This window comes from Halictus rubicundus, chromosome 8, assembly GCF_050948215.1.
Source record: "Halictus rubicundus isolate RS-2024b chromosome 8, iyHalRubi1_principal, whole genome shotgun sequence".
In the NCBI taxonomy this organism is placed as follows: Eukaryota; Metazoa; Arthropoda; class Insecta; order Hymenoptera; family Halictidae; genus Halictus; species Halictus rubicundus.
Genome location: NC_135156.1, coordinates 12877304 through 12890824, shown reverse-complemented (window position 1 = coordinate 12890824; position 13521 = coordinate 12877304). Strand labels below are relative to the sequence as shown.

The window sequence follows — 13521 nt, the reverse complement described above, 5'->3', positions numbered from 1 at the left end:
TAAATAGTTACTGGACCAACCGAGACACCGCGCTGTTTATTTTGGACTCGGAGTGGCTTGCGGGACGAAGTAGGGTCCACTTTGCGATTTTTTAATTAAGAAAGTATGCAGCGGTCCTTCCTGAAATTTTCAGAACAATTTGTGTCAGATATCAGGAACGATTACTAATTTTTTCGTTGCAAAATCTCTGATAGAAACAGATATATTTATATAATTATGCAGAACCTCGTCACTGGACAAGATGAAAATCGGTGGCAATTTTTTTTGCCAGAAACGAAAAAAATGAATAATATTTCTTTATATTTTTCATTCTTATGTTCTTACGTGCAATAGCTTGCAAGCATGATAGAAATTATAGAGCTCGACAGACATTGGAAGGATTGCAAAAAGAAGTAAAGATCGTTGGGAGAAGAAGGGAGGCTATTTAGAAAATTAATTACCGAACCAGGAAAAGTTATATACTTCGCCAAGTTGGAAATATGGAACGTCAGGCTAAGAGATTGGACGGCAGATTTTTATTTGTTCAGAAGACGCATGAGCTGCCGTTAAAACAAATAACGAGGACACACAATTAGCAAAATAAGAGGAAAACGGATGACTGCACGGGCTGCGCGTGATGGATGAGAGGGATAGTTGAAGAATGATGGATAACAAATGTTCGGGCTGACTCCGAAGCCTGGAAAGAGGTGAGCAAGATGGGTATCGGTATGATGGATAGAAAATTCGAGACGGAAATAACGAGAGTCATCGTAAACAATAAGTTCGCGAAGAGGAGGTATTAACTGTGTTCTGAAGATGCGATTAAAACGAAACGGTGGTCCAGAGACAGAAATAAGAAGAAAGGATCATTGTCAACGGCTTAAGGAAGTCTTGGAGGCCAGTGGTTAAAGATAGGGATGCGCCCGGGGACAGAATGAATCTCATAATATACAATTTAATAACAAGACTCGGAGCACTGTAATCAGGGCTGCGTGAAGTCTTGCAGTGTCTCGATTAGTGACGTTAAGCGGCTTGTGTCGGGGTCCAGACAGGGATGGGTGACCGCTCATAAAAGTATTTCCTCCTTCTGGTTTTTCCTATTGCAATTTCCTTCGGTTGGATGTTATTGACGGAAAAGCTCTGACGAATGCCCAGGATTTTTCGAGCGAAAAAATTGTGAGACACGCTATTTGGTTCAAGGAAAATTGACGACTTGGATCTAGTTTGGAGAGTTTCATTGGTGATCGACGAGGTAGAAAAGAAAGGGTCCCAAAGGTTCATTTAGGACCAGACGTCATTCGAAGATATTCATCTGTGAGTCATGTGTCAACTGGACTTTGAATGTTCTCTCGTGGGTTCCGTGAATCCTCTCCAATCCTCTCCACTACAATTAAAGTTGATTTGTGTCTTGGATAAGTGTTCAAGTTCCAAGGATCTTAACTTTGGAGGATTTTGAATGTTCTTGGATTTGTGAATCCTCTCCAATAAAATGGAGGTTGGTGTTTGACGTCTTGGATCAATTTCTAGGTTCAAAGATTAGAGGCCCAAACTCCAATCAATAATTCATTGGCTTTTAGACGGTCTTCTAAGTCATCTGATACTGGACTTTGGATGTTCCTGGGTTCGTGGATCCCCCCACTGCTGTAACAAAGGTTGATTTGACGTCTTGATTAAGTTTCTAGATTCCGAGAACTAAGGGTCAAACTTTAACCCATGATCTCATTCGATAGTGCTTCTTTGAGTCATCTGACGCTGAACTTTCGGGATCCCCTTTACGTGCACGAATCCCTACTCCGTCGAATGAAGGTTAACTTCGATGTCTTGGATCAGATCGTAGGATCTAAGAAAACAAGATTTCGGAACATATTTGATTGACAATAATATCTACCACTATCTCTATTACAGATTCGGATTTTGTTTGGAGTCTCGGATCAATGTGTAGGACCTAACACAGACGAGATACTGAAAACTAAGACAAATCCCTAATATTTAACTCAGCCCTCATCGGATGCACGTTTGAAGCTTAAAGCTGATTTGTCCAATTGTTAGTTCTAGTTTCGACTGTTCACAGAGTTATGAGTCCTGAAACTTCTAAAGACTGACATCCTGAACGAGCATCCAAGACAAGTACAAACATGTCTGATTGGACGGTATGAACCCCGAAGCGGCTCCGCTGCAAATACCTCGGCGTTTGTGCGAAACTTATAAGCGCATCGTCATTGACTTAGGTTAATGACATCGTTAAAGGATCTCCGAATTAGGTTAAAGTTTTCAGCGTCTGTTGGCTTAGAAACCCGATCGATTCGGAATCATTAATGTATCTTGAGACTGTCAACAGCGTTTCAGACGAGGAAGACCGACACGAAGCACGGTTCAACATTCTAGCCCAGGTGAAGCGTCACAGGACGCTGAAGGACCCAAATCAAGCTGGGTGACGGATGCAAACCTCGAACTGAGCATCAAGAATCTTCGACACAAACATCAAGATCGCTGTAACATGATCAAATTCCATTTCTACCCTAGGCAGATCTTCGCAGGACACAGAAGGATCCAGATCTAGCTGGGTTGCGAATAGAAGTGAAAAACTGTGCATCGGTGTAACAGAAGAATCGGGAACGGTGTAACACGAGTTAGGGCAGATGTGCGAGCGCGAAAGAAGCAACAGAGGCCGAGGAAGAGAGAAGAGGAGCATCTTATCAAGAAGGACAAGAGGAATCCTCGCCGGAACGAGGCACCTGTATCAAAACGGTGTTTTTCCGGGGAACACCGGTGGCGTGGGCGTACAAGGCAGGAGGGAATGAAGAATCTCCAAAGGCAAAGAAAATGAAAACAAATGCCTGGCAGCGAGCAGGGTCGGTGGGAGAGCGGTGGAAGCCAACAGCAGAAGAAAACGAAACGGCCATGGAGTAGCCGAGGGGATGGGAACCGGGAACGCGTGTTCGAAAACACAGACACCTATCCTGATCAAGAAAGATCGCGAAAGCAAAGGGGACGTGGAGGATGGAGAAACAGAGAAACGTTTCAAGCGGAGAGTACAGGGAGAGAGAGAGAGAAACTAGGGGTGCGTGGGGGTGGAGATCCGAAAAGAGAGAGCGAAACTCGCGAGAGAAAGAGAGAGAGGGGGGTTGAGAGAGCGGTGTACAGCGAGAGAAAGAGAGAGAGGGAGAGAGGGAGGATGGGGTTCGCGTAGGGCGCGAGAGAGAGAGAGGCAGGAGAGGATCGGATAGAGGAGAGGGAGTAGCAGGAGACCCGAGGCTGCGGCGTAGCCTCAGTGCCGGCGCAGTGGCCGGGCCATCGTGTCCTGTGCCCAGGTTTCCGTGGCTCTCTTTTCTCTCCGATCCTGCTCTCGGCAGTCGTCGTCGTTGTCGTCGTCTTCGTCGTCGTCGAACGTCCAGAGAGAAGATCCTCTTTCCCTCCGTCTTTGGAACCCCGTGTGTCGCAGCTTCCTCCGCGAAGCGGCTTTCCGGCTTCCTGAGGAGGATAAGTTCCGAGGAGAGTGTTCGAGAACGGGTGCAAGCCGGGGCGATGAGAGCCGCGACGCGTCGTGACACATGAAAAGAGGTCCTGCCGCGAAGGACCTCCCGCTGGTGCGCCTCTCTCTGGCCTCTCGCTCGGCCCTGGTGTAACTCTCCGGCGTTGCTTCCCCCGGACGACGCGGCGGTGAAAATCGGTTTCCGGGACGCGTGAACGCCTCGCTCGCGGCTACCTAGTGCGAAATCCTACGCCAGTGAGACAGGACACCAACGGGAAAGGACACCCTGCCGGGCAGCAGCGGCCGGGAGGATCGCAGGCCGAAGAGGTGGGAGCCATGCCGCCCGGGCGAGCTTCCCTCGAGGTAGCCAGGATCGTCCGGCATCCCCGTCCTTACGGTGTACTGCGTTCGCATCGCCTCTTTTGAGGTAAGAGCTTCACCACCTATCCATCTTTCTATATATATATTTACATATATATCTCTCTCTCTTCTCTGTTCCCCCTTCTCTCTCACCCTCTCTCTCTCTCTTTTACTGTCTCTCACGGCTGACACTTTCGCGACTTTACGCCGCCTCTCCGGGCAGCCGTAAAGCTGTGGAAGAGTGCGCGTCACCGCCGTGTCCTCCAGGACCCGGGCTCTTTCCGAAACTCCCAGCGGGCTTGCGGGTGTCACTATTTGGCCCTGCCTCTGCAGACCCACTGGCCACGAGATCGGGACACAGTCCGATAGCGCAGATCCCGGCTTTTCGATTCGGTTTACCTTGACGGAGCTCAAAGCGTCTCACCGAGGTGCTCTTCTAAGGTGTAGTCGAGCTACTGTGTTACTTTTACCGTGTCCGAGTTCCTGATAGTTCCGAAGACTAACCGAACCCTGTCGACTGTGTTTCGCTGCTGTTTCACGATTAGGGATTCCACTTTAGTAGTTGCTTTCAGCTTCGGTACAGTTGTAGCTCGACCAGTGAGTTGTGTTTGTATTTTATTGATGTTTCACGATTAGGAACTAAGTCTTCATTAGTTGCTCTCAGGCTCGGCACTGATCAGCAGTCGCGGTTCGATAGAGTCGCGTGTGCTGGATCGTTGAAGAAGCGGCGGACAATGACGTTCTAGGGTCAAAGTTCGACCCCGGCGTCATCGAGCAGCCTCTGTTGACATTCGGGGCGCACGGCGAGGCTTCCGGCTACGTTGGCCAGCCTGCGAATGCGGCGACGGGCACCTGTTCCAGAAACACTGGCTCTGTCTCCCGTTCGATGCGAGGCGTAAACATCGGAGGCTTTAGAGTCGCTCCGCCTGTGAAATCCTCGGATGAATGCTCTATTTTCGGAGTCGTCCTTCTTTCGGATCCCGACGATCGAACACGGGAAACTGTGTCGAACCAGTAAATCTTAATAGCGCTGCTCTTTCTGGCTCCTGGAACGATTCACGCGTTGAATCCGGACTACCAGTTCGTGCTGCATAGTGTTCGATTGATCGAACATGCCGTTACTATTCGGTGATCAATAATTCGGAGCTTCGGAGAGACCGATCTTGGCATCTGGTTAAAATTAAAATGTTCAGACGTTTTTGTTGCTGAAATTCTGGTATACGAATAAGATATTTGTTTTTAGAAGTTTTGGAGAGAGCAAACGTTTTTGTTGTAGAAATTAATGAATAGATATTTGTTTTCGGAAGTTCTGCTTTTGAAAATTTGCTTTAATTTTTTGGAAGGACCATTTGGAATTTGTAACAAAGCTTGTTCTGCTTCCGTCTCGTTCGAGAACATTCAGTTACACTTTTTGCAATGGGAATGGTCCATGTAAATGTGAGGAGAAACAAAACTTTTGCTTGGCGAGTAGTCAGCATCTGTACAGAGTAGTTAGTCGCGGTTTCGACGTTAATTTGTTCGAAAATTCGATTCCCATCCGTAGATCAATAATTTGGAAGTTTGACGGGACTTTCCCCGCTTGTGTTTCAGTTTGGAGCCCTCGATTTGACTACTGGAAATAGAAAAGTGATCCTAAACTTTTTCATTGGAGGAGAGATAGAAATTGTGTAACCTTTATAGGGCCGGCATTGTTACATTGAAAACTGGAATTTTCTTTAATAAAATTTATATGTATGTGCAAACAATATGTTACGCAAAATTCCCAAGTGTGTGCACTCTAAAGGTCAATAATAATTCAGACACATTAAGATCACAGTGAGGTTTCGCTTTGAGATTTCTCGCGATTATATATTTCGATAAAATTGTATTCGGCGAATCAAACGTCGATGACCTCCGGTTATCTGGCAGTAATGACCAAATTGTCAAGGTGACAAAGAATTCGACTTCGCAGCCGAAATTAACCGCGAGGCCAGTGTCTCGCGAACACCGGCGCATTTCACAGCTGCGAATAATTGTTACAGTGCTGGGAATTTTTTCGAAATACTTTATTCCCACATTCCAAGTGAATCTCTTATTCGTTTTTCGCAGTAGTGCATTATTATCACCATAAAGACTTCGCGTGCCTGTATCTTCGAAGTGTTTCCATTGTGTTAGTACATTTTTATACAACCGTTATTATAGTTCCGTGTCTGTTCACTTTTATTCCGATGATGTATATAGATATATATATACATATATAAAAATGCGGGAAACGTTCGGAAGTATCCGTGGAGCACTCCATGGAATTCACGGGAAGCGAATGAAACAGTGAAGCAAATGTTCCGGAAGGTTTTCTTTATTTTCGGGTGAGAGATCGTTAATTACATAAATTGCGCTCGCTCGCTCGTGTTCTTTCTATTGACGGGGAAGAGAAATCGTTTCGTTCCATTAAGTTCTGTATTGCTGGCAAATTGTGCGGTCGGATGCTCGAGCTAGAAACGTTTGTGTGGCCTCTGGAGTATCCTTAACAAGTACTGTACATATTTTTGTTTTAAATATTAACGATGTTGTACAAATGCGATGTGTATTGCCTTAAAATTCAACGAAACAACTGTGCAGTTGTTTTCATAATTGGAGTAATGCTTAGGCCAGCGGCTGAATGGCATACTTTGAAAATCCAAGCTTTTGATCACTCTAAATTACAATTTTATAATTACCAGATTCAACATTTTCAGTTCATCATTACTTATTTCAAATCGTTTCGACGCATTTTACATTAAAAAAATACTAAACGGAAGCGCAAACGTTGGTCTACGAATTGACATACAAAGAATTTCAAAATATCAATTCGTTCTCCCAGAAAAAAATCCAAAATACTGGCACTGTTTCGCTCCACTTTTGACCTTCACCTGCAGCACGTCCCTTCATTAATATACTTCCGAACGCTTCTAAATTATTTACATAAGAAAACATGATCCGAAAGCGCAAACGATAGACAATAAACTGACATGAGCCTCATTTCCATAACTCACATAATTCTCGAACCAAAAAATCTAGAACACAGCTTCGTTCGGCCGCCGAGTTTCGCTGGCGCCGCTTCCGGCTGGTTGTTGATAATTATGCGACTCTTCGATTGCTCATTGTTTGTAAATTGCGCGCTCGGCTGCGGCTCGAACTGCTTCGGTCAGCGACGCTAAGCTCGCTGTCGATGGTTCGTTACGAGAGGTTCGCGGAGTTACGTCGCCAGCAGTTTCGCGAGCGGTACGAAACCAGCCGGAATTCGCTGATCGATTCCGCGATTCCGAAGAGCATGGGAACCGGGTTGTGCCCTAGAGGTTTCTCGGGGGAACAATGCCTCGAAAATCGGCGGTTCGCGGCACCGGACCGACCTTATTTATTTTTAAAGGCCCCGGTGGCATCGGCTCGCGCCAGCACCCGGCGCAAACAGAGCCGTATTTATAGAAGTCAGACACTGAAGCCTTCGTTGTCGCGATCGAGCGTCGGCGAACGGAAGTGCGCAACACCGAGGCGCGGTATTAAATTCCTGCCGCGGAGGCGTCGGGAAATATTCCACGGTGATATTCTGCCGCTTTGTGCAGCCCTGCTTTCGATACATTCGTCTAAAATTTGCTCTTCACCCGAGCCTATAACTCGACGCCTGGCTGGGCCGAAATGTCCCGTTTCGTACGTTTTAAGTTCGCAAGCTAAGTTCGCCACAAAATTTTTATTATCATTTATTAGAACAAGGAGGCACTTTATATTGGTTGTGTATCTATGCATTCTCTAATGGCTACCTATCGACAACAACGAAATAGAATCTTATTTCAGTTCAGAGGAAATTGCAAAAATTACATGTAGGTCGTAAAGCGCCCTACTTTACATGTCCGATCACAGGTAGGCCGACACTACTTGTGTGACAATACGATGACCCATATTGTCGCAGACATTTTACACTGTTTTTTAACGGAGAACCTATCCCAATTCAATACACGTAAGGTATACAATTTTGCAATTTTACACAATTTTTCTGATCACAGATTGGTGTACTCTACTTGTTCTATCTGGGACATTTTGTAAGATTTTTTGACGGACCTACAACAAAACACTGTATATAGATCGTGAGGTACATAATTTTTCTTGTCTGACCATAGACTGTCACAATCTACTGGGTTTCACTGGCACGTTTCGAACATTTTATTCCAGTGGAATTATAAAGCACTTTTCTGAGAAGTTGGTGAACAGATTCGTATGTGTCGAGGGAAGTCAAATTTAAAGCTCTGCGCTTTTGCGTGCATCCTATTTAACTTTGAAACGTAACAGTGCTCTTTTAGAGTATGGTACCTACCACTGGGATTTTTATAAAATTCCGAAAAAATTTAATTAAACATTCCTCGGTACGAGGTTTCAGGCTGTGGTGTTCAAACGGTTGAAAGAAGATTTAGGGAATTTATAAATTTACGATAATCTTGAAGTAGAACGGTGAAAATTAGTGTACAGAAAATTTGCAGATATCGATCAAAATGGCCAATATTCAAATTATTATAACTTAGTGAAAAAAATAAAAAAAAAAACATCTGGACTTATCTACTTTATGCACTTTCGCAGAAGCAGGCTATTGTATAATATTTTTCCCCAAAGATATAACAGCTTGAATGTCAATGACTTGCTATCGAAAATTTTTTGCTTTGAAGCTAGATATTCCAAAGAATTTCTGCTTCGGATTACGGCGGCGAAGCAGATTGCGTTCGATCGTGTATGTGGGTCGTTTCTCAGACTGTTTATTCCCGCCGGTCGATCCCGGTCCTAACTACTCGCAGTACTGTAATCTGCGGCAGGGGGGGGGGGGAGTGTGGAGTGGAGGGGAGGGAAAAGCCGGGTCCGTGTTCAAAACGGAGTGGAACGGAACGGAATAAGGCGAACGGAAACGCTGGAACTCTCGCCCGGCTTCTGCTCGGGGAAATAGGGGAGGGACGCGGGTCGCGTACAAAGCGGTCGCTTTTGTTTGTTTTTATGTTGCATCGCGTTCTCTGTTAAGCGAACGCCGAGCCCAAGGGACGTCTGCTGAGCGAACGGCAACGTTATCCCGGCTTCGAGCTCCCTTAAATGAGTTTTTACGTCGGCGTAACGGAGAACGGGATCCGCGTCGCGCGCTTTGATCCAGCCACGCAGGCGAATTAACTCACCCCTCCGACAACGAAAATCCGCCGGTTTGTTGTTGCTTGGAGACGCGCCCGCGGATTCGCCGGTTTAGACTTGGCAAAGCCGGCAAGACGAGCCCACGGAAAATCTGAAAACAATGGCCGACCCTAACGAGTCTCGAACATGGCGCACGCCCTGGAAAAAGTTACCGCTCGAATTTCGGGGAAAATTCTGCCGCGAGCCTCCCTTTGTCCTCCGGTCCTCGTGTTTTTCCGCGCGGCCACTGAAACTCGCTGCTGCCCTTTTGTAAATAAACACCGTCCGCTGTGACGCTAATCTATATTTCGAAAGAATGTCGCTTCTTCTCTATTTGCAGTCACTTGTTGTCGTTTCGCGTGTTCGCCACATTCGGGTACGCGATTTTCATATTTATAACGCTTTATTGTTTTCTTTATACTGGGATAACACTTCGCCTACTTTGATAGAAATCGAATTTAGCACTGGAATTTATTCACTGGATAAATGAAGATCAATTTTGTTCTAAACTAGTAGGTGCTCTCCGCGGGGGATGTTCATTTTATAATTATTAGTTTAAAAACCTGAAACACATCTTTCCTTTTGTGTATTGTGAAAACGAATTAACGAAGACAGAGGCGTAGGACGCTTATGTACATCAAAACTTGATTTCGTAAGGGGAGGTTGAGATGTTTAATAAGAGGGGGGAAAAATTGCGTGAAGGGGATGGTGCAGAGCCGGGTGATTCGCGGAGATGGAACGAAAAATTGGTGAGTGTGCGCATCGTAAAATTGTGGGAAGCGTTAAGAAGCCACGGTCTAATAAATTCCGAAGGAGCCGGGAGCGGTTCTCTCTTCGACAGAACGACCGGGCCGGAATTCTTCGAGGATGCCGTCTCAGAGGGATAGCCGGCATTCTTGGCGAGCGTGTTCGCGAGCGCGTACGACAATAAGTCACGCTCGAATTTGCAATAGCGTCGGCGCGGTGTCTAGCCGACGGGAACACGGCTTGTTCCCCGGGGATACGCAAATTTTGGCAGCCGTGTCGGCCCCCGTAAACCGGCGGGTTACGTCTCGTCGCTTCCGGCACACGATAACGACCGGGCGGTTTCCGTAAAATCTGCCCGATTTTAACTCGCGCGATGGCCTCTCGAAGACCGTAACGCTGTTCCGGGATTTTTTAAACGAGAGGAAAATCCTCGCGAAATTTCACTCGGCAGGTGTCTGACTCAAGGCAGGTCTCATCTACTCGGCTACGACAAGAAGACCGTACCAATATAAAGCCAGATCTTTGTGTAAAATGAAACTTTTATGTAGCTATTTCGAATACCTATTCTACGTGCCTGACTTCAGCCAGACCATTTCTACTTGTAATGGTCGAGGGCAAAAAATAGTTAAAATAAATTGAAAATGGTTTATCGATATTCCGTAAATTGTGTTGGTTCATATCTGTTACATATGTTTCATTTTGCCATTAGTCTGGTCAAGGATTTTTTGTCTCACGTCGTTCGAATATAAATTTTGGTATTTCAGTTGTTTGTGTATGTAAATTGTAACATGCCCTACTTTACTTGTCTGATCGAAGACGTGCCTCCTGTACTTGTCTGTCTCAAGGCACACCTCTTCTATTTATCTGGTCGAAGACAATACTAACTTATCTTTGTCACTGATCTGCTCAGGGACCATTGTGCCTCCACGTTGTCTGAATATAGGCTGCGATATTCTACTTATCTGTTAGATTGGTGACTAAATTCGTCACCTTGATGTTGGTGCGAGGAAAATTATTTATAGAAGTTGCACAATCAACAATATTTAATTGTACAATTTGACAACTATCCTCTATTTGAATCAATAATGTTTTGCTGTATGTTCAGCAATTTCTCGATCCATTTATGATCTATACAAGCAAGAGAAAATTTTATAAAATAAAATATTGCAAATTTAATTGGCAACCTAATAAATTACATGTGGGTCGTAAGTACCGTACTTTGCTTATCTGTCACAGAAAGCCGGTTCTACTTGTATAACAATAGAATGGCCCATTCTACTTAGCTGATAACAGAATAGCCTGTTCTACTTGTCTGATCGTAGACTGGCCTGTTTTACTTGTCCTATCGCAGACAACATTTTGCAATATTTTTTGTCGAAGAACAATCCCTACGTCGCTTGCCTGATTATTGAGAGATCTATTTTACTGGTCTGACTATGGACTGATCTACTTCCACTGGCATCGGGCGTCTTATAATATTATTATAACAAGCGAAACGGTTTTTCGATGCAGCCAATACATTTTTCCCGAGACTTTTCGCAGCACCACGGACGAGAAGAAGGAAATTTGACCGACGGATAAGCACGCCCATAGAAATAGGAGATTCCGGGATTTATATGGGGTCGGGAAATTTCCAATTCGGCCCCGAACGCGATGGAATTTGAAGAATTCCGCCGCAATGGGAAATTTATGCCGCGAAACGTCGTGGATCCGGGAGGAACTTCTGCCTTCTGAGTGCCCATTCGTTTGCCTGATATCCAATTCCGCTTCGATTCTCCGCGAAATTATCTTTGTTGAGTTTTCAGAGCTCGCCCCCCTGCTGGAAATAATGTTACATCCGCGGGACAAGTTACAGGAGTTTCAGTCCAGTTGAGGAGCAAAGATGTCTCTGCCCTGAAAGTCGGTACGGTTCGGTCTGAGGCGAACTGCTCGACAGGAAAACTGAATTTTGTTTGATGAAATTCTGGATCCTGGAAGTACAATTTTTTTTTATGAGTCAGCAAAGAGAGTTCTCTCGCGGAACTGTTGATTTAACACGTATTTATTTTGGAGGGCAACGAAACGCCAGAAAAAATAGATAGTCCACGGAAATTCGTATTCACGGTCTTTTGACGCAGCTTGTACAGCGCGCAGTTCCTAATGCACTGAAAATCGCTTTGGTGGGCTCCAAAGATGATTCGATTCGCTCGGAGGCTCCTTCCTCGGGGGACTAATTTAATTAGAAGCGTGCGTGCAGCGATAACGCAGTTATCGGACGTCATCGCGTCATCCCCTGTTGACGCGCGACCATTTTACGATGCCTAGCTACTCTGTTCGGATTACTCCGGGATCTATCCTACATTGAACTTGTCGTAAACCAGCGAATGGGGAGTTCGTAGGTACTAGCAGCTGCCTCTATTTCCCTGGAACGGCTTCCGTGAATTCCTGTTTGTCCTGAGCCAAGGACGGGGTTAGAATTTCATTGAGGGCAAGGTTTCACCGCTTAATAATCGCGGAATCGACAGCAATTTGCTCCGGGCATCATGTTTAATTAGGATACATTGAAACGATGGTAGTAACCCCATTTCAGTTGTCTGACATTGATTACCTTATTTTACTTCGTTTCTTTGCAAATTATGCCTTTCTAGTTTGCCTTACACTAGACCTTCTATTTTATTTGACCTTATACCATCCTTAATCTACTTGTGTGATCATATACTGTCTCTATTTTACCTTGTCTGACAACACACTGTCCCTATTTTAATTGTATAGCTACGAACTATCTCTACTTGTCTGACTAATTCATTGCCTATACCACTTGTTCGACGAAACACTGACCTATTACAATGTATCTACCAATTCAAGTCCATATTGTAATGATAATAATTTGTTTAACGATTAGTCTGTGTTGCTTAAGAAAATATGAATAATTTCTGTGATATAAAATAATCGATCAACGATGTCATTTTACTTTGCCTGTCGTTAGGCTGTTCCTGTTCTACTTGTCTGACTGTAGACCGTTGTTGTTTCGATTTTCTGCCCCTAATCTACTACATCAACAGTAACACCCATAACACTGGTCCAACAAAGCCTGGTCCCACTCTAGCATGTCCAACAACTTAAATCAACGAACTAATGACAATAATTCAATTAATGGTTAATATTTGATACACAGGAATACGCGGGTTGTGTGCATATTCGAAATACTTGGTCAACGATGCCCGGGCACCACCCATGCCGCGAAACTTTCCGCTGGCCCGTCGCCACCTCGATTTATCGACACACGTAATATCGAAATGAAGCAAACTTTCGCAAATTAGGACACCGGGACACAGGGAATCGACAAGGCGCACGTTCCTAATCGACCATCAGATAATTGTTGTTTAAAGTCGAAATCGTGTTCCGACGCCCACGCAAGTCCGTATAGAAACACGTGGAAAGCGACCGAAAGTATAACGTAATTATCGGGGGGCGTGATGCAAAAGAAATTGAAAATATCGAGCTTGTTCCTGGCACTTTATTTCTCGTTTGTTGCCGATCGCGACGAAGCTCGTTAATCGAGATCCCATTATTTCCGGGCTGGGTAAGAGGATAGAAAATTATTACACTCCTCACGTAATCGATACACCTGCGCAAATAATCGAATGAGGCCTTCGTTCCGATCAAACGAGGCGCCCGGGAGGAATCAACCTTGTTATGTTCGATCGATTTTTCGGGAATTCACGTACTCATCAAATATAAATGTGAAACGGCCGGAGAACAAGGTAAGAGACATGAATATGGAATCACTGGAGAATTTGAAGAACAAGCTGGAGGTATTACGAATTTCA

General features: G+C 45.0%; 1 protein-coding gene across 2 annotated transcripts in view; it reads left to right on the top strand.

Moving 5' to 3' along the window:
- Positions 1-3267: 3267 nt before the first annotated feature.
- Positions 3268-13521, top strand: part of LOC143356633 (inactive dipeptidyl peptidase 10) — a 135846-nt gene continuing 125592 nt past the window's right edge. For both annotated transcript variants that reach the window (XM_076792493.1, XM_076792490.1), the window contains exon 1: positions 3268-3878. The gene's annotated coding sequence lies outside the window, so the exon portion shown is untranslated. The remainder of the gene's footprint in view (positions 3879-13521) is intronic.